This window comes from Macaca mulatta, chromosome 14 (genome assembly GCF_049350105.2).
Source record: "Macaca mulatta isolate MMU2019108-1 chromosome 14, T2T-MMU8v2.0, whole genome shotgun sequence".
NCBI lineage: Eukaryota > Metazoa > Chordata > Mammalia > Primates > Cercopithecidae > Macaca > Macaca mulatta.
The window spans coordinates 84,229,946-84,250,898 of record NC_133419.1 but is presented as its reverse complement, the minus strand read 5'-3'; the positions used below and the strand labels follow the sequence as shown (position 1 = coordinate 84,250,898).

General features: G+C 38.7%; 1 protein-coding gene and 1 long non-coding RNA gene across 15 annotated transcripts in view; one reads left to right on the top strand and one right to left on the bottom strand.

The window, feature by feature from the left end:
- Positions 1–20,953, top strand: part of DLG2 (discs large MAGUK scaffold protein 2) — a 2,228,225-nt gene that overhangs the window by 1,969,911 nt on the left and 237,361 nt on the right. The gene's annotated exons all lie outside the window — the stretch shown is intronic.
- LOC106993429 (uncharacterized) overlaps positions 1–20,953 on the bottom strand; it is an 88,377-nt gene that overhangs the window by 11,269 nt on the left and 56,155 nt on the right. The window contains exon 10 of the long non-coding RNA XR_013404240.1: positions 20,665–20,743. This is a non-coding gene — a long non-coding RNA (uncharacterized LOC106993429). The remainder of the gene's footprint in view (positions 1–20,664; positions 20,744–20,953) is intronic.

The following is a 20,953-nucleotide window of genomic DNA, read 5'->3' as shown; positions in this document are numbered from 1 at the left end:
ATAGTATCACTTTTCTTATCTATGAAATGGGTACACTATCTACCACATGGAGTCAGATCATTATTAAAGTAGATAATGCACATTAAAAAGCTTGATAACCCTCAATTAAGTGTCTCCCCACCATGCCTTCTTTTCCTCTTTTTCTTTATCTTTTTTCCCCGTTTCCTCCGCATTTGCCTATATTTTACTCTCTTCTTTTCTTCCTCAATTGTTTCCCCTTTAGAACTACTCCTTTTCTCTCTTTCTTAATCTTCACATAATATTAAACTGACATTTTAAAGTGTATTTTAGTTACATTTGTAGTTTCTATTCTTAACTTAAACAGCAACCAACTGTTTCTGTTTTGCTAAGAACAAAACAGTTGCTTTGGAATCAAGTTGTTTTATGTATGTGACCCTTGGTGGAAAAACGTGTCCCACTTGCACAACATTGACCCAATAGTGTATTTTCAGACCCACTCTGGCAACTTTACTTACTTCACACTTTCGATACTCTAGAGATGAATCATCCACCTAATTCTCTGCTGAAAAGACATCTGTGTTCCTAGCCAATGCTCTCTTCATCCTTGCACATTCTCAAGTACTCTGGCAAATACTGTATGCCTCAGTCAGAAAACAGTGAAGTCAGGTCTCCTGAAATACAGCCAGCAGTTGACGAAGCAGGTGCAGAATTGCAGATGGCGCAATTGCCACAGTGCAGTAGTGTGAAGAGAGTTTTCTAAAGTACTTTTTGGAATTTATTCATCTCTCATTTTAAAAGCATATTTTCCATTGCATGTTAAAATCTACAATAAAAGTTTAATGAACCAAACTGGAATAATTTATCTTCTGAAAATATGTTCCTTATGTCACTCTTTCCCTGACTTTCCAAGTAGCCCAGCTCTGCCCTATAGCTTTCAAGGCCTTCCGTGATCTGGATCTGGTTTTCATCATCATTTCATTCTTCCCTCCTGCTGCTCACTTAGGAACATGAACCCTACATTTAAATATTTTCTTTAGCCTTCTCCTGAAAAATACTTTCTCTTGCTGTTCTCCAAGTATTTGTGTTTTTGATGTTCTTCTACTCTGGAAATCCCTCTTTTATGCAAACCTCACCCATTCTTCAAATCTCAGTTCAAGTTTTTCCTTTTTTGACTACTCCAAGTTAAAGCAACCTTCTAAATTCCTTTAACAAGGTAGTGTAACTTATGTGGAAAATTTTGGAATCTAGAGCTGGAATGCCTAGGTTCAAATGCATTCAGTGGTGAGATCTTTTTACCTTCTTCAGACAATTTATTTATCAGTAAGAAGACAGATAAGATTTTAAGGGTTTTAAAAAGGTTAAAGGAGAAAAACATGTGAAAGCATTGTGTAACTAGTATGATAATCTGCCTAGTGTATACATTTATCTTTTCCTTTTTATATATTAACTCAGTTTGTGATTAAACAAATATTTAGTAAAAAATAAATTTCTTTTTCTTTTCTTCCTTTTTTCTTCAACTTTTAAGTTCAGGGATACATGTGCAGGATGTGCAGGTTTATTACATAGGTAAACTTGTGCCATGGTGATTTGCTGCACAGATCATCCCATCACCTAGGTATTAAGCCCAGCATCCATTAGCTGTTCGTCCTGATGCTCTCCCTCCCCCTATCCCCACTGACAGCCCCCAGTGTGTGTTGGTTCCCACTGTGTGTCCGTGTATTCTCATCATTCAGCTCCCACTTATAAGTGAGGACATTCAGTGTTCAGTTTTCTGTTCCTGTGTTAGTTTGCTAAGGATAATTGCATCCAACTACATCCATGTCCCTGCAAAGGACATAATCTTGATCCTTTTCTTTTCTTTCTTTTTTATTTTTATTTTTATTTTTATTTGTATTTTTGAGATGGAGTTGTGGAGTTGTGCTCTTTTGCCCAGGCCGGAGTGAAGTAGCACGATCTTAGCTCACTGCAACCTCTGCCCCCTAGGTTCAAGTAATTCTCCCACCTCAACCTCCCAAATAGCTGGGATTACAGGCATGCGACACCACACCCGGCTAATTTGTTGTATTGTTAGTAGAGAGGGGGTTTCACCATGTTGGTCAGGCTGGTCTCGAACTCCTGACCTCAGATGATCCACCTGCCTCGGCCTCCCAAAGTGCTAGGATTACAGGTGTGAGCCACAACGCCTGCCAATCTTGATCCTTTTTATGACTGCACGGTATTCCATGGTGTGTATGTACCACATTTTCTTTATCTAGTCTATCATTGATGGGCATTTAGGTTGATTCCTAAATGATGCCATCCATTGATGGGCATTTAGGTTGATTCCATGTCTTTGCTATTGTGAATAGTGCTGCAGTGAACATACACGTGCATGTATCTTTATAATAGAATGACTTATATTCCTTTGGATGTATACCCAGTAATAGGATTGCTGGACCAAATGTTATTTCTGCCTCTAGGTCTTTGAGGAATCACTACACTGTCTTCCACGATGGCTGGACTTATTTACACTCCCAACAACAGTGTAAATGCAACTTTTTTCCTGCGACCTCACCAAGATCTGTTTGTTGTTGTTGTTGTTGTTTTTAACTTTTTGACTTTTTAATAACAGCCATTCTGACTGGCATGATAGTATCTCTTTCTGGTTTTGATTTGCATTTCTCTAATAATTTGATGTTGAGCTTGGTAAAAAAAAAAAAAAATTCTTAAAAAGAATATGTACATGCTTCACCAAGGTCTAAAATGATTATAGCAAGCTCTCAGGTGACCTGGTGCTCCTGCTTTGGCCCATGGAGCTTGCTTTGATTAGCAAGGCTCCCTGTAAACTCTAATAAAAAGGCAGGCAATGGCAACACCCACATGCTTAGACTGGAGTCTAGACATGATATTTGCACAGTGGCCTTCATCTTAGTGTTCAATTATGTTTATCTTCCTATAACTTTTCTTACAACTGTGAAAGCTGGCTAGCTGGGTAGTTATCATGGTCACACATAGATATTAGTCAGCCTGAGGTGCCAAGTGCATTACTTCAGAATAAATATAAAACTCACCAGGAAACTTGCAGGGTTCCCACAGGGTGAACTTGATCTGCACTGAGGCACCTGCCATATGACGACAGTCCAATGACTCACTTGACGTCAAGTCACAGATGGACGTCATCCCGTTACCCAAGAAGACCTCCTTTTGCAGCAAATGATACCACAGAGGCATCCAAGCAAGAGGAAATGCTGGGAAGCTAGTTATCAGTCTAACTAACCTTCAGCAATATAGTGCCTCTACTGAGCACAGTGGTCATAGCATCTATACACCCTATCCCATGTGATTGTCCCTTTAAACAGCTTATCAGTGACATTTTGGCCTTTGCTGAGTTGTCATCTTCTTTATCTAGTTCTCTATGTGTGCACAAGGCAAGAAGGAATGTGTATCTGATTTTGAATTGCATTCTTTGAATGCACAGTTCAATAAGGGAGTTGGTGACTGTTGAGGCTATGGTTTTATAGTCAGGCTCTGGTTATGTGGAACCTTAGGTATGTCATCTAACCAAGTATCAGGCTTTACACTTGTCAAAGGGGCTGTGAGAACAAATGAGATAGTCCATGTTAAGAGTTTAACACAGTCCTTGTATACAATTAGTGCTCCATGAAAATTGGTTACATTTATTAGTATTACAAATGATTGTTATTAGCACATTTATATTACTATAACACTTAATAATATTACATTTTCCTTTTTTATTCTGGAGTATATTTATATGAACCCATTCCACCTGCCCTCAGCTTCTTGTCGCTACTAGAAAAATACATAGGATTTGGAGTCAGAAAATTTATTTCCATTGTGTTTACAAGACTAAACCCTAAATGTCTTTCATGTCCTATCAACTACATGAATGTCCTTGTACCAGTTTCAAGCTTTGGTTATGCCATCCACATCTGCAAATAGAAACATGTTATATGAACTATATATTGTTGTTAATTAGTCTCTGATTATCCTCTTTCGTCTTTCTAATACCTCTGCTTTGTGTTCCTAAGAATTGTCCATCTTAGCACTCAATATCACACACTGAAAATATCTGCTTCTTGTGTCTTCTTCTTGAGTGGATGAAAAGTATCTGGCCGGGCAAGGTGGCTCATGCCTATAATTCCAGCATTTGGGAGGCCGATCGGGGGTGGATCACTTGAAGTCAGAAGTTCGAGACAAACCTGGCCAACATAGTGAAATCCTGTTTCTACCAAAAATACAAAAATTAGCCAGGCATGGTGGCGGGTACCTGTAGTCCAAGCTACTTGGGAGGCTGAGGCAGGAGAATTGCTTGAATCCAGGAGGCAGAGGTTGCAGTGAGCCAAGATGGTGCCACTGCACTCCAGCGTGGGCAACAGAATAACACTCAGTCTCAAAAAAAAAAAAAAAAAAGTACCTTATGTGCTTGGCTGGGCTTCATTCCATCCACATTTCACATGTGTTAAATGAAATAGTTCAGGACAGTGTACCCACCTCGTATTTCTCTCTCCTTTGTTTTCATATGCTCCCAGGAACCCTATTTTCATGTTACATTTTCCCCTTTGCTTTTTCTAAAATCTTTCACAAAATGCTCACCCACAACAGTGAAATAGACCTATCCAGTGGAGTGTGGACAGCAAGAGGGTAAAGCTAGAAAGGGTTGGGAAAAGAAGACCTAACCTGATTTTTAGAGGCTGTATCTGCCCTTTTAATGATCACCTACTTACGCTTAGAACCTTCTTTCTCCTGCCTTCTTTTGCTAAGTAACCAGGAAGGTCAAGTGCCATTGTTACTTTCCAAATAACTTGGGGGAGATCACTTCCAGATACATCAAGTTCTGCTTCTGAAGACCTGTATCAACAGTTAATTTGGACAGTCAAGTTTCACCTTCTGAAACAGAAGCCAAGGCGGTTATGTAACCTGAAGTTCTTTGTTGAAAACAAAACCTGCAGATGCTCAGAAAGCTAAATTAAACTTCTGACTTGCTGCTCAGCCACTAAGCATCACAGGCAGCCTAGAGAATATTATCAACGCTAGGGTGGTAAATGTAATGATTGTAATGAAGCACTATGTTCACCTTCCAGCCAATGTGATTTTAAAAGTCTGCCCAGATTAGTTGGCCAGAAAGCAAACTAAGGTGGAGTGGAACTTTACAATGTGGTTCATATGTATATATATACACATATGTATACACACACACATATATACATATGTACATACACACACACACACACAGAGTATAAAATTTTGTCCTAGGCACTCTGATTTGAGACTTTTATTTTTTTCCTCTCAAAAAGATTATTTCTTGATGAATTACATGATTAAGAAGGGGGCCTGAATGAATATTATTGGCAGCTACCCCAGGACTCACATTTGTCTCTTGCCTTTAAGAGGGGAAGAGAACAAGCAGCGATTGAGTACACACCACATACAGGGGACTCATAATTTGTTCCCCTAATAAATCATCAAGTAAAGTCAGGGAAATGGGCACCAGCAGCCTCATACTAGAGATTATGAAAAACGGATTTACACAGGAAATAATTTGTCCAAGATCACTCAACTAGTAAATAAGTGTCAGAGCAGGAATGCAAACCAAATCTTCCTCTCATGATCCAAAGAGAATACCCACTATGCCCACACAGCCTTGGGCATTGATCTTCTATCCCCCAGTTTCTTCCTTAGTATCTGGGTTCCATATCCCATTAAAAAAATGGTCCCAAAATAGATCCTTCAGTCTGCAGAATCTAAATGTAGATTGTAATTAAATAGTAGTAGCTAATTAAGTACTTTAAGAAAAATACAGTACTTTAAGGAAATACACAGCTCTGTAATTTAGAAAAAAAAAAAGGCAACATATTGCAATTTTTGACAGTAAAACACAAGTGATATGAAATTGGGGAGGTATATAAAGCCAAGTATTGAAAGACATTTGTAATCATATTGTCTTGAGAATGATTCCCACATTTCTGGCCTTGTTTTACGGCTTCACACCTTCCATAGGCTACATAGCTGTTTTTCCTCTTTGTTTACAGTCAGATCTTGGGCTACTAATACTTTCTCCCTGTCAGGTGTTAAATAGCAACCTATATTATATTTTTCTATTTTCAACATTTGTGCTGGTGATTCATGCCAAAAGCAAACATGGCTCGTTTTTTTATTTAACATTCAACAAATATTTATTGAGCATCACTGTGTACAGGTACTGTTTCCTAGGTACTTTGTGTTCTAGAGATTTTCCCATATGTGCCACTGTGCACATTCTAAATGTTTCGGATCTAGTTTAGGAACTTCAAATATAACTTAAACACAGAATAAATTTCCAATAATTATCATAATATCTAATATTTATTGCAAGATTGCCATGTGCCAAGTATTAATGATAAGAGCTTTTACATAAATTTCGTGTAATCATCACCACAACCTTATGATGGAATACAATTAGTATCATGCTTTTTTGCAAATGAGGAAGCTCTGGATTTAAAAGATTATTACATAGTTTGCTCAAGATCATATAACTAGTTAAAGTATCAAAGGTGGGACTCTAACTCAGGCCCATATGACACAAACTTCACATTTTTAACCCTATGTGTTCTGCCTTCTGGAAAATTTTATTCTGTTAGGGCAAGTAAACATTGAACTATGTGTGCTGGGTGCTGGGATATAAAGATGATTAAGACAGGGTTCCTGCTCTCAAGAACCATGAGTGCACTGAGGGGGAACAGACACTCAACCAATCTCAAAAGCATTGTGTACTTGTTTGTGTTTTTGTTGTTGCTGTTGTTATTGTTCTTGTTGAGACTGAGTCTCACTCTGTTGCCCAGGCTGAAGTGCAGTGGCGCGACCTCGGCTCACTGCAACCTCTGCCTCCCAGGTTTAAACGATTCTCTTGCCTCAGCCTCCTAAGTAGCTGGGAGTACAGGCATGTACCACCAAGCCCCACTAATTTTTTGTATTTTTAGTAGAGATGGATTTTCACCATGTTAGCCAGGCTGGTCTTGAACTCCTGACCTCAGGTGATCTGCCCGCCTCCGCCTCCCAAAGTGTTAGGATTACAGGCGTAAGCCACTGAGCCCAGCCAAACAGTGTGCACTTGTTATATGTCATGCACCGCACGGTACTGGATATAATTCAGGAATAAGGCACAATCTCTGCCTTCAAGGAACTCTGGTCACAGACAGATATAGAAACAGGAACTCCTAAGGGCAACTGATTTCTACTTCTGTTTTCCTATACAGGAGAAGTTTGGATGCTTATAGGCTCTGGGGGAGTCAGTGTTGTTCTAGGGCTCTGCAGCCAGTCCTTCAGCCTCATCTTTTGTTCTCCATTTATTGATGACTTCAGGCAGACCACTTAGTTCTAGAAAGCTATTTTCTCATGTTTGAAATAGAGATAAAAGTATATATAAATAGAGATAAAAGTATGACCTACTTTGTGGAGTTGATTTTAAGAATTAAGTGATAAAATGTGTGGAAAGTATCTATACTTGCTTGATGATAAATGTTAATTACTTTTGTTATCATGACCTCATATGGGTTAGAAGAATCTTAATGGTGTTGTCACCTCTTGCACTTAGTCTTGCATTTTTTCTGCCAAAGTAACTCAAGGCATTGCTGTAGCAACCAGCTTCATACAGGTGTAACTGACACCACCTTGCCTTAGCTGCCATACCTATCTCTGCTTTCTACCCAAGAGCCCACTCACCACTCTGGCATGCACAAAACTGGAAGTGCAAAGGAGTTGGCATCGCATGTGGCAACTCTCGACAATTGGAGAGGAAGGGAACTGGTGGGTAGAGGCTCTCCTCCATCCTTTGGATAGATAGTTCTGAATTGCACTGTGTATGCTCCTCAGAAGGTCCTGGTGGGAGTTTCTCCCTGGTTCCTCATCCCTCTTCCCAGGATCACTGCTCAAAATGAACTCTCACATGTGAGCCTCTGAATATATTACTGCAAACCTTTGATTCAGGCTCTGCTTTCCTGGGGATTATGGAAGTGCAGTTGGAGAGGATGAGAATCTCAGGAGTTGGGGGATATTACATATTGGGATTTCCCCTGTAATATCTTTGCCAAGTGGTCATTCAGCCACTGCCTTAACATGTCCTATGAAAGGAATGTGCTGTCTCCAATACCATGTTCAGGCACCTCGATATCCCTGGCACCTAGAATACCTACATAGAATAGGAACTTAATGAATATTGCCAAATAAATTTTTAAGTAAAACTTTTATTGGTTTTAAAATGGTGTGTTTGTTTGTTTGTTTGTTTTTGACGGAGTCTTGCTCTGTCACCCAGGCTGGAGTGCAGTGGCGCCATCTCGGCTCACTGCAACCTCCACCTCCTGGGTTCAAGTGATTCTCCTGCCTCAGCCTCCCAAGTAGCTGGGACTACAGGCGTGCACTACCATGCCTGGCCAATTTTTGTGTTTTTAGTAGAGACGGAGTTTCACCATGTTGGCCGGCATGGTCTTGATCTCCTGACCTCATGATCTGCCAGCCTTGGCCTCCCAAAGTGCTGGGATTACAGGCGTGAGTCACCACACCCGGCCTGGTTTTAAAATGTTTAATTGTTAAGTTGAAACTTTTGTTGGTGTGCACGATGACTGCAAATCTATTGTCTTTTGCCTTCCAAGCATTAGATCTACTTTTCCAAGAGCCAAACAAAATAAGCTTTCATATGCTTTTGAGTCTATGTGGTTTTTTCACAAAGAGAATTCATTACTAGGGAATCTGTAAATCTTTTATGGCATTCTTTAAAAAATAAAGTAATGGAATTAAGTAGAAACTGTAAATGTTTCTACTTTATTTAATTGATATAGGATTATTTTCTTGGATTTATGTTGTGTTTTTTAAATGTTAGCAACATGGAAAGTAAAGTGGATTTGAATTTAAAGGGTTAGAAGTTTATTTATTAAGAACTACTTGATGTTTTATTATCACAATAAAAGATCTTCATAATGATAGTTTTGACTCATCAGTTTAAAAACTTATTATATCTAGTATATTACTCTGGAGGTAAGGCAAGTATATAATAACGATGTTTTAAAAAGTAAAGTGATCTGCAAAAGTAATCAATTTAACTCTCTCTATTTGAAGTCTTAATCTTCAGCTATATGGACAGTTCAAATATTCAGAAAGATACTTCTTTGGGGATTCCAGAGCATAAATGTTTACTTGATAATAACATACAAGTTGATTTTTAGGCAATCACATGTCTTAATTCCAAAATAATTTTTTTGCATTGAAGATTTAGCCTGGAGAAAAGAAGTTTAGAACTCTTTTAATAAGTGAAAATATGCAGAGGAAACAAAGCTGCGGCTAGTTCCACCCTGCTTTCAGAAAGTACAAAGGGCAAGTACAAGTTAGGTATGTCACGTTCCTGTTCATGTCTATGCTTTATTTTTTCAGTAAATTCATTAATGCATTTATTGATTTTTATAATTTCAACTTTTATTTTAGATTCAAGAGGCACATTTGTGCAACTTTGTTACATGGGTATGTTGCGTGATGCTGAGGTTTGGAATACAAATGATTCTGTCACCCAGGTAGTGAGCATAATACCCAGAAGTTTAGACTGAATCACTTAGTATTTCAGTGACTTTAAGGTTATATTCAGTTTTTGTCCTGCTGAGTTATATCTTTTTAATATTTTATTTTATTTTATTTTATTTTATTTTTGAGTTGGAGTCTTACGCGGTTGCCCAGGCTGGAGTACAATGGCATGATCTCGGCTCACTGCCACCTCCGCCTTCTGGGTTCAAGCTATTCTCCTGCCTCAGCCTCCCAAGCAGCTGAATTATAGGCCTGTGCCACCATGCCCTGCTATTTTTTTTTTTTTTTTTTTTTTGTATTTTTTGGTAGAGATGGGGTTTCACCATGTTGGCCAGGCTGGTCTCAAAATCAGATAATCCACCTGCCTCGGCCTCCCAAAGTGCTAAGATTACAGGCGTGAGCCACATCGCCCAGTCAAATTATATCTCTTTAAAAAAAAAAAAAAAAAAAGAAGGGAAAAACAAAAACTATTTTTTCAATTATAATGGTATTACGTGTTTATTGTTGAAACTGCAAAATACAGAAGCATGTTTAAAAAAAACAATAGAAGGACTAAGCAATAATTTCCACTATCCAGAAGCAACCACTGGTTTCCCTTTTTATCTCATTTTAGTTCCATTTCTGTTTATGAAATACATAAGGGAGGTTATATTATGTGTACAACTTACTACCCTGGTTCATTTTAGTTACATTATAGCATAAGCATTTAATAATGTCATCTAAAAGATGTTACATACGTTTTTCATGCAGACAAAGTTTTTCATGTTTTCAGATGCATTCTTTTTTTATACTTCCACAGCCTGCCAAGCTTTTACTTAGAAAGTTAAATATCTTAAAAGGATATTTTATTGGGATTTTTTAAAATTGTGAAAAATAAATAGGACAATAAAAAATAACTATTGATTTTGTTGTAGGTCCTTGCCATTTATTTTCAGCATCCTATAAAATTGTAATTGTATTGTATATGGTAGTTACGGTAGTTGATACCTCCTTTTTCCTTTAACAATGTTTTGTGGGCACTTCTTCATGTCCATACTTGTTTTTTCTTTTGTAAAAGTAAGTTTTAAAAGAGATCTAAGTTTCCGTAATAGGGATGTGACACTATTGACTTAGCCTATTTGCCATTATTAAACTTTTAGGTTGTTTCAGATTTTTTGCTACTGTCATGATGAGTATTAGGTTAGTTTGTTATGAGTTATTTATATGATCTTTCAGAGCTCACATCTAAAAACCAAAGCTTTTCAAGATAATTGGCATGGAAAAGAATTATTTGAAATGTAAAGAAAACTTTTGTTTTTGCTGTAATTTTTTGGTTTTTTTTTTTTTTTTTTTTTTTGAGACTGAGTTTCACTCTTGTTAGCTAGGCTGGAGTACAACGGCACAATCTCGGCTCACTGCAACCTCCGCCTCACTGGTTCAAGCAACTCTCCTGTCTCAGCCTTATGAGTAGCTGGGATTACAGGCATGCACCCCCACACCCAGCTAATGTTGTGTTTTTTGTAGAGATGGGGTTTCTCCATGTTGGTCAGGCTGGTCTCGAATTCCTGACCTCAGGTGATCCACCAGCCTCAGCTTCCCAAGGTGCTGGGATCACAGGCATGAGCCACCGAGCCCTGCCGTTTGTTGAAATTTTTATGTGTACTATTCCATTAATGCTTGGCATTAAACATTACAATTCAAGAACCTAGGTTAATAAAGTCCCATTTTGTTTCTTTGTCACTGTTTTTTTCATCAGTGGGTTTACAGGATCCAGATTATAGAATCTGTGTGATATGTTAAGAGAGATTCCCTTTATATTCCATTGTAGGTGACTTTTATTGTAAACATATTTGTGAGCTACAGAGGAAATGGGCTTTAACCAGTTAAAGATACTGGGTTAAAAGGCAAGAGCATGTGGCTTTCCTGGGGCTATGTGAGAGTTCAATCTTGTCTGTGAAATGCTGGAACAGCACAGATGTACCATAGAGGATAATGTATTTTCCTCACTAGGGACTGGATGGATGCATCATTATATTATCATTTACAGCGCTTTTTGGAAGAACTGCAATTCCTTACCAACAGAGTATATTTGCTTTCTTTCCATCAATTCCTTAACTAATAAAATTTGTATGGACTGCGGAAAAATTGCTGTATTTAGCAAGTTTCACTATTAGCATCTCTTTCTGTTCCAACTCTAGAGACCTTAAGTAATTTGAAACTTTTAAAAGAAAGTGCTTTGGTTAGCCTTTATTTGTCCATGAAGCTCAGGCTAGCTAGGAAGAACTTTCATGAGCACCAGGGAGAGAGAGAGATCAGTGTCTTCAACTGCAATTTCAATCAACACACAGGAATTAGAGCTTTCTCTGGGTCCAGCCCCAGTCAGAACATGGCACAATTTAGCAGTGCAAGGTGCCCTAGCTTCCTCTGCCTCCAAACAAACCTGGCTTTCTTCTTTCCCAACAGACTCATTTCTTTCTCCCAAGGCTGCCATGTAAATCACCTACTTTACCTTCATGGGCAATAATGACAGCTACCATTTGTAGAACTTTGTCAGTCTTGATAGCAGATACTTAGCATTAATTACCACATTTGCTCCTCTCAACACCCCATGAGATAAGTCACATTCTACCTTTTTGTAGATCAGGAAATTGAGATTTATAAAGGTAAAATATTGTCCAAATTCACACCATTGTTAAGTAGCAGAAGATGTTTGAAACTGTGGGTGTCTATATCCTAGTCATTTCACCACACCCCATTAAAAAGCACTTTTAAAATCAGTACTGACACTGTTAATCCTTTTGTACAGAAGTGAACTACCTGTTTAAGAGAAGATGTGTTAGGGAGGAAAAAAAGTGAGCATTAAGGGGAATTTGCTGAGATATCCTGATCCCAAGCCAACACTGAGTTTGCAAAGGGGGGTAAGTCCCTGGCAAGATCAGGCAAGATATTCTTTCAGTAGGTATCTTATACAGCTGACAAAGAAAGTATAAAATCATCTTTCTACTATAATAACGTGGAATAGCCTCAGGATGTTTCCCTGGCAGGGCAATGCTGACTATCTCTCAACTTCAAATTAAGTAAGTTGATTTGTTAAACACCAAATTACAGAAACTTCCTTGTATACTCAGCCTTATGTAATGTGGCCCGTAGGCCTCTCCAGGCTTACCTATCAAGCTGGCTCACTTGTTCTCTGGGACCCAGCCATACTAGACTTCTTTTCCTTCCCTACCACTACTGGTTATCCCAGTGTCTGTGCCCTTCCTGTTGTTTTGTCCTGAATGCCTTGTATATACACACATTTCAAGCCTTTTCAAGCCTTTCATTAAGTATCATCTTCTCTATGATACCCCTTCCTCATCAACCTCTTCCTTTGTATGTCCCAGTATAACTGACATTGACTTCTTTCACAGCGTCCCTAATTCCATATAGTCTTCTTTGTTCATCTTCCCTTACTGAGCTGAGAGCTTTCTGTGTACAAGGACTATGTCTTATTCTTCCTCGATTTCCTTTCTTTAACCCAAAGATTGACCTGAAGTGGTCCCTAAATGATGGTTTAATGGATGGATGAATGAATTAGTAGATAGATGTTAATGATCAGGGCTAATATTTACTGATACCTATTATGCTGCAAGCACTGTTCTAAGAAAGGTATATTTAAGTTCTTGAATACATTATCTCTTTGGATCCTCATAACATCCCTATAAGGTAGGGATTATATTTATCCTAATTTTATTGATGGGAAATTGAAGTTCAGCAAAGTTAAGTAACTTGCCAAAGTTACTCAACTAATGAGTGACAGAGTTTGTGTTCAGATCTTTCTACTTTCAGAGCTGGAATTTTTAACCAACATAACTAACAATATGGCAGCTACCCAAAGGGGATGCCTCATCACCATCTCCCGGACTCCTGCCTGCTTGCTCCTTTTATAGAATCTACTTAAAGAAGTGTCTAACAAAGCCAAGACATCCTGTTGTGTGCTATTTCCCCAACAAGTACCCAAAATGGTGCTTTTCTATGTTATAAATGCTGTGTTTTAATTTTAAAGAAACCGAAAGAATTAGAGTCTTTATTTTGTCAGCCACTTAGCATAACCCTAAGTAAAGGAGGCAGTACTAGAGCAATTGTTTGGGTTACAATATCTGAACACTTGTGATTCATTGTAATTTCCTACCTTTTGTGTCTGATTATTAAATTTTCCTTTTCAATGCAGATGGAGCAAAAAAATGTAGATTATTAATTTTGTGACTATATAAAGGGTTTTATTCAGAGACAGTTTTATTTTATTATTTTCATTCCATTGTGGCATTTCCAATTAATCCCCCAAGATGTATTATTTAAGGACATTGAAGAAATTTTTTAGGAACACAGTGAAAGAAAATAGCTTCTCTTTGGCATCTGTTCATCTTTTCTCATTTTGTTCTAAGCCATTCTTGTTTTTAAATCATTTCTAACTCTCAGAGTCATGGATCGATCTGGTGTGTGTTGGATTTTGATTCTCTACTTTTTTGTAGTCTTTCATCCACTGTGTTCAGGTTCCTGAGTAAAAGGCTCCGTCTTTATTTCTAAGTGGGCTTTTTCTCTCAAATATCTAGTAATAGTGCTGCATGACCTAGGAAGATACCAGAAGGTCATCATAGCCTCTTTGCTCCTTAAGTCTCAATGAGAGCCCCAGCAGCCAGCCTCCTACAACTTGTCTCCACCTCTCTTTGGCCCTTGAGCAGAAAGTTAAGGCCAAGGAAGGGCTCCTTCCCACTCTTTCTCAAGAGAGGATAATCTTCACTGATGTGTGTTAATACTTACTGTGTGTCAAGCCCCACGGTTAAGCTCTTTCATACATTATTTTATTTACTCCTCAAAACAACCTTATAAGGCATGTACCAATTGCTATCCTAATTTTATTATTTAAATTAATTTAAACATTTAATTTGTATAAGGTATTTATTGAAAAGTTTTGTTCCTCTCCTGCCCTCATTCATCTCACAAAGCTAATCACTATTTTTAGGTTTTGTGTTTTTCTGGAGTTTTCTTTGCAAATGCAGCAAACTATATTTGTGTGTGTGTGTGCACGTGCTTGTGTGGTGGGGGGATAGATAAATCAGATAGATAGATACATATATACATACATACATAGAAAGACAGATAGATACATGCATACACACATACATACATGGAAAGATAGATAGATAGATAGATAGATAAATTTTTAGCCCCATTCTTATATACCAAAGCAGCATTCTATAAACAGTATTCTGTATTATTATTATTATTTTTAAATATTGTTATTTTTTTTTGAGACAGTCTTGCTCTGTCACCTAGGCTGGAGTGCAGTGGCATGATCTCAGCTCACTGCAGGCTCCACCTCCCGGGTTCACTCCATTCTCCTGCCTTAGCCTCCCAAGTAGCTGGGACTACAGGCGCCCGCCACCATGCCCAGCTTTTTTTTTTTTTTTTTTTTTTGTATTTTTAGTAGATACAGGACTTCATCGTGCTAGGCAGGATGGTCTCAATTTCCTGACCTCAAGATCTGCCCGCCTCAGCCTCCCAAAGTACTGGGATTACAGGCATGAGCCACTGCGCCAGGCCATTATTATTATTTTTTACTTAATACTGTGTCTTGGAGATCCTTATGTATCATCAGTACATGGAAAGTTTCTCCATTCTTTCTTGCAAGTGCAGAGTAGCCCAATGTAAATTATGCCATAGTTTTATTACCTCAATTTTAAAGATGAAACCAGTTCCAAGAGCTAAATAACTTTCACTTGGAGCAGAGCAGGTTGGTGTGCTTTGTTTTCTTTTTTACATCTTTTTTTTACCCATTTGATGTATTTGGGACATCTATCCTTATGCTCCTATCTGCCTTTATTGGGGCCCTTTAGATGTCTTCCCTAGACAGACATTTGAAAGCAGTTATTTGTAATTAGCTTTGGAAACCTAAGGCAGGATCACAGATGCCAAAGTTTCCGATGTTTGCATATATTCAGAATTATTTTTTTCCTGCCCCTGCTGGACTTCTACCTGCAGTCCACTTCTAACATGTCAAAGACACAACTCTCTCTAGAATGCAGTAAAAGCTAACTGATATTTTTGGCTATCATTTGGCAGCCCTCTGCCTCTCTAATCACCTGATCCCACCTGGCTGGTTCTGAACTCTTAGCTGCAGACCCTGACTTTACAACCACACTTCTGGAAGGTAACATAGGATGTGGAAGAGATAACATAGGATGAGGAAAAGATAATTTAGGATAGGCTTTCAGAGCTTGGCACATGGCAAAAACTCACTAAACATATTATTATCATCTCATGAAATTCTTTCAAAATCAGGTAAACTATAGTACAATTATTATCCCTGTTTTACAGATGTGTATACTGAGGATCAGAAAGTTTTGTTTTGCCGGAGCTTACAGTCCTTAAGTGACAGAGATAATATTTGCATTGAGGTCGTTCCAAGCTAGGTTTCTCTATATTATGTCATCAAATAGAATTCAGAAGAAACCCATGTTACCAACTGTCACATGGAAGTACATATTTAGTATTGTACATACAGTTCAGGTTCACTCACAAAATATTTTTACTATGAGAAAAGATTCATGATTGGCATAAGATGCTGCTCTGTTCTGCTGCACATTATAATTATATGAAAATGAAACACCCACTGCCATTTCTGCAAACCTATCATCTATATATTTCATTTCAGTCTCAGAAATGTTTGAAACAGGGTTTTTAGCCAATTTTGGAATGAACATTTCCCTTTCAGCAAACATAATTATAATAGTAATAGTCACCATACTTGTTACATGCCAGGCACTGTACTAAGCTGTTTACCTCTATTATCTCATGTACTCCCCATCACAACCCTGTGACATTAGGCATCATAGTCTTCATTTACAGACGGCATTGATGCTTAAGTGAGACTCAATGACTTATCCAAGTTTGTAGCAGCTAGTACGTGGCAGAGACTGGATGACAATCCAGCCAGTCTGCAATCAAAAGCTCCTATGTGAAATCACTGTGTTTTATCAAGTTGGCCTGTAACAAGTTTCAGAGTCCATGAGCTAAACCTATTGCAAGTCTTTTAGAATCACTTCTTACTGGCCAAAGATTTTAAAGTAAATGTCATAATTCTTACCAGCTGGTATCTCAATATTCTGGGCCTCTCTGTTCTTGAAAAAATATCACAATGTGGTGCGTGTTCTTTTTAAATCCCACCTGCATTGTTAGCACCTTTAATTTTTTTCAAGCTCTTTACATACCTTATATGCCAAGTCAGCAAATTTTCTTGGCCAGGTTGCTAGTAGAATCCCCCTGCCATGCCCCAAAGACATTATTTTTCTTTCTAAGCAACACCATTCCCAAGTTTGATCTTTCTAGATTACATGTTTAGAAACAGATCAGCTTGTTATATATAAGGGGTTGGAGGTTGATTTCTCTTAAGGAGAGTTCCAAAAACTGAAGAACTTACTCTGGCTTAAAGAACCAAGTGTGGTCAACCAAATGCCTCTTAAAGCAAATTAGGTACCATCTGCTTCCCAAGACTTTGGGAGTGGAGACCTGCTGCTTAGAAACCTTGTTTGAATTAGTATTACAACAAGCCAGTGGCCTGTGGTTTGATTAATTACTCATGACTTGTTACATAAAAGTACTCTTTCCTTAGTGTATTCTTTGGATAATTAGATGTCATGTATTTGTTATTTTAGAGTCAACTTCATTTTCTTTCTGTAAGTAGCAAATTTAATATTGTTCACTTCAGTTGATCATTTATTGAGCACCTACCATATGCTAAGCACTGTTCAAGGCACTTTGAATTGTTGGGTAGAAAAAGTAGAACCAAACTTCTACTTTCTCTTCCCCACAATCCAAAATGTTATAAACACTGACTCGTTTCTTTGTGGGTAAAGAGCATGTCTTGTTGTTCTTACATTGAACACCTAGTATAGGACCTCACCCATAGAAAAATCTTTGTTTAGAGTAAAGTGAATGATCTCTTCTTTCATCTGCTTTCATGAAGGTGACTCTTAGCAGCCTTGAACCACAGAAAGGGAAATTATATTTCTGTTTAGGATGGCAAAAATTAAAAATGTATTTTTGACTTGGCACATATTCTCTTTTGTTTTGGGCTCCCATAGTGATTTGCAACTCTCCAATAGCAACATCACTTTTCTTCCATTTGTGGCTACGTAGTCCTTCATGTCAGGGACCATGTCCAATTTCTCTCTTTCCTTACTATGACAGACACAATACTCTGCACATAGGTACTTACTCAATATTTGTTGAATTGAATTAATCATAGGCTGCCTCATTTCCCTCTCAGAAGGTAGAGACCACATCTTGGTCATTTCTATTTCTATCGTATCTATAGTATATTATGATGTATATTTTGTACTTAATATATGATCAGTAAATGCTTATGGACTTCAAATCTCCTCATTCCCGTGGTTGGATTTTTTTGTACTACCATTTTGCTTTTTCATATCAAGATGCCCAAAACTGTGACTCAAGGAATGAGTGCCTTTGCTGACTGACTGACTGACTGACTGGCTTATCTAATGAGTAAATAATAATAATCAAGTACATATATAAAGTGCATTCTCATATAGCCACCAAATGTCCCCCTCTCACATGCCACGTTAGGAAACAGGGTCCAGAAAAGAAAGAGCTTGTCTAAGGTCACGTTAAGAGATTGTGCCAAAGCTAGGACTAGAATCCAGATTTCATTACCTCCAGCCCAGATTTTCTCCTTCCTAATATTAGTTCTCCCTCCTTTTCTTTACATCCCCACTGCTGCCATCTAAGATCAGGCCCTATCCCTCCTACTTGGACTGCTGCCATTGCCTCCTAACTGTTCTCTATGCTCCCAGCCTCAACACCTCCAGTCCATCCTCCACATGGTTGCCAAGGTGATCTTCTAAAGTGCAAATCAGATCATGTTCACTCTGCTGTTTAAAGTCTTACAGAGGCTCCCATGGCCTATGGGATGGAGTCCCCTGAACCACATGACAGAGAATGATCCACCCCCTGACTCCCAGGCCTGTCTCTTATTTCTCTCCTCAGAGTCTGTTTTCCAGCTGGGTTCAAATGTCTACAGTGACCATAACCTTCAGGTTGTTTCACACCACAGTGGAGCCATTCCTCGTGTGCTCTCTGCCCGGACCATCAACCTCTTCTCCTTGGTTAATAGCTTCTTAGGTCTTATAAGTAGACAGATAGGGGATTATTATTATTATTATTTTTGAGACGGAATCTCACTCTGTCACCCAGGCTGGAGTGCAATGGCATCATCTCGGCTCACTGCAACCTCCACCTCCTAGGTTTAAGTGATTCTCCTGCCTCAGCCTCTCAAGTAGCTGGAATTACAGGCACCCACCACCATGCCCAGCTAATTTTGGTATTTTTAGTAGAGACGGGGTTTCAACATCTTAGTCAGACAGGTCTCGAACTCCTGATCTCAGGTGATCCACCCACCTCGGCATCCCAAAGTGCTGAGATTAGAGGCGTGAGCCACTGCAGCTGGGACTCTTTTACTGAATCACAAACTCTATCCTCTTTCCCTCCCCACACACACCTTCTCCCTCATTAGAGGTGATCGCTAAGCATCTCATATATTTTCTACTGTCTTAATAGTGGTAACACGTCTTTCGCTTTCACTTAGTTTGTGAATCCTCGGAGTTCTGTGAACATCTTAAGGGCAGGGGCTGGGCTAGTCATGTTTGTATTCCCAGAACCTGGCACTAGGTCAGGCATATAATAGATGCTCCATTACACTGCTGCTGACTCTCTGGAATAAATATAGCTTCCATAACCCTTCACAGTGAATTAACTCAACTTATGGTTTTCTTTAAATTAAGCCTCACATGGAATGATAGTTGAATTATGTAAGACCTAAAGGAAAGAGAATGTATTTAAAGAAAACCAGCACTTGAAAATGCCTTACTTTTATAGGTGGTGAACAAATATTTCATAGCAACCATGGGATAATGTATCAGCATATTGTTAATGCAAAGTAGACAGGGGGCCACTGAATGTGTTTCTGCAGCTCTTTGCCACTGCCTCCCCACTGCTTCTCTCTTTAGCCCCCAGTTTACTGAAAGAAGTCAGTGTGGTTACCTATTCGGTGAAGAGAACTTGTGCCACATTCCGATCTTTCATCATGGAGTAGATTTTCAGCTACATTTCCAGCTCAGTTGTTAAACCCATTCCTGCCTGATTTGCCAGTTGCGGAAGTGTTCATTTGTTTATTTATTTATGATGCGAGTCCCTTGGGTTCAAAAATCTCTTCAAAATGCTACTGCTCCATCTGGTTTAAATAGAGCATACTAAGAAGAAATGAGAGAAACAATGGGACCGTGAGGTTGAAGGAAAAAAGGAACAGTCTGGCAAACAGGAAGCAGAAGGAAATTAAGATTCTTTTTTCTTTCTTTATGACTTTGTGCTGGGGGGAGGGAAGCTATTTTCAGCAAGAAGACATGGTTGCTATCTGGAAGTTCACATTTCTATCTGCAATGATCTGATATTCAAAATCTGTGAGGTCTGAGTCCATGAATGACTATGAATCATGTTCAGGCAGGCTAGTCTCCAGGGCCTGGGACAATGGCCTTTGTTCTTCCCTTTTCTTATCTGTTTCATTATTCTCTTGGGCATTTAATATGCTGAACACAGGCAGCCTTGTAGGATGTTCTTTCTATTCAAGGATAGGCATTTTGGCTTTGGACATTCTAGATTCTCCAGCAGAAGAGCCATTTACCTTGCTAATGCTTTTCGTTTGTTTGAAGTCCTTGAAGGGCATGGTGGTGAGAAATGTAGTCTTTTGTCATCCCTCAATTCCTAGAGTCCCAGCTCTGTTGTTTACTACCTGTGTCATCCTGGGGACACTGCTTTGCTTAATCTCTGAGCCTCAGTTTCAATAGCTCTTAAGTGGGGCCAATAATAATACTTATGTATTAAACTTGTCAAGAAGATTAAACAAGCTATGTAAGAAGGTTTCACAGTAAACACTCAGGAATCAATAGCTATTTTTATAAGATCTGCCTGTACTTCACTTGACATGACCATTGGGTTTTACAGCACTCCTCTGTGAGAAAGATACAGAAGGCGTTTATGGCCCAATTTGACACAATTGCACAAGGAAGGGACTCACAAACCCGAGAAACCCTGCTCCCAGTGATTGGTCCCTTTCCGATCTGTCACCTTTGGCTTGTGGTTGCATATCCTCTGTTCACCTTTTCTAAAGAATGACTCAGAGCTTTTCCTTCTGACAGCAAACCCTCTGAAAGAGAGACAATAGCAATCAAATACTTTGGCATTATTCACCCGGAGAGCTAAAAGCTGTCTCTGCCTTCCACATTTAGAGTGTAGGATACTGCTTTAAAAAGCACTAAGCAAGGACAAAATAATGTGATTGGGTCACATCTTTAATTTGTATTACTTTCCCTTTTATCAAAAGGGAAGAGGACAGGGTACAGTGTCCTCCACAAAG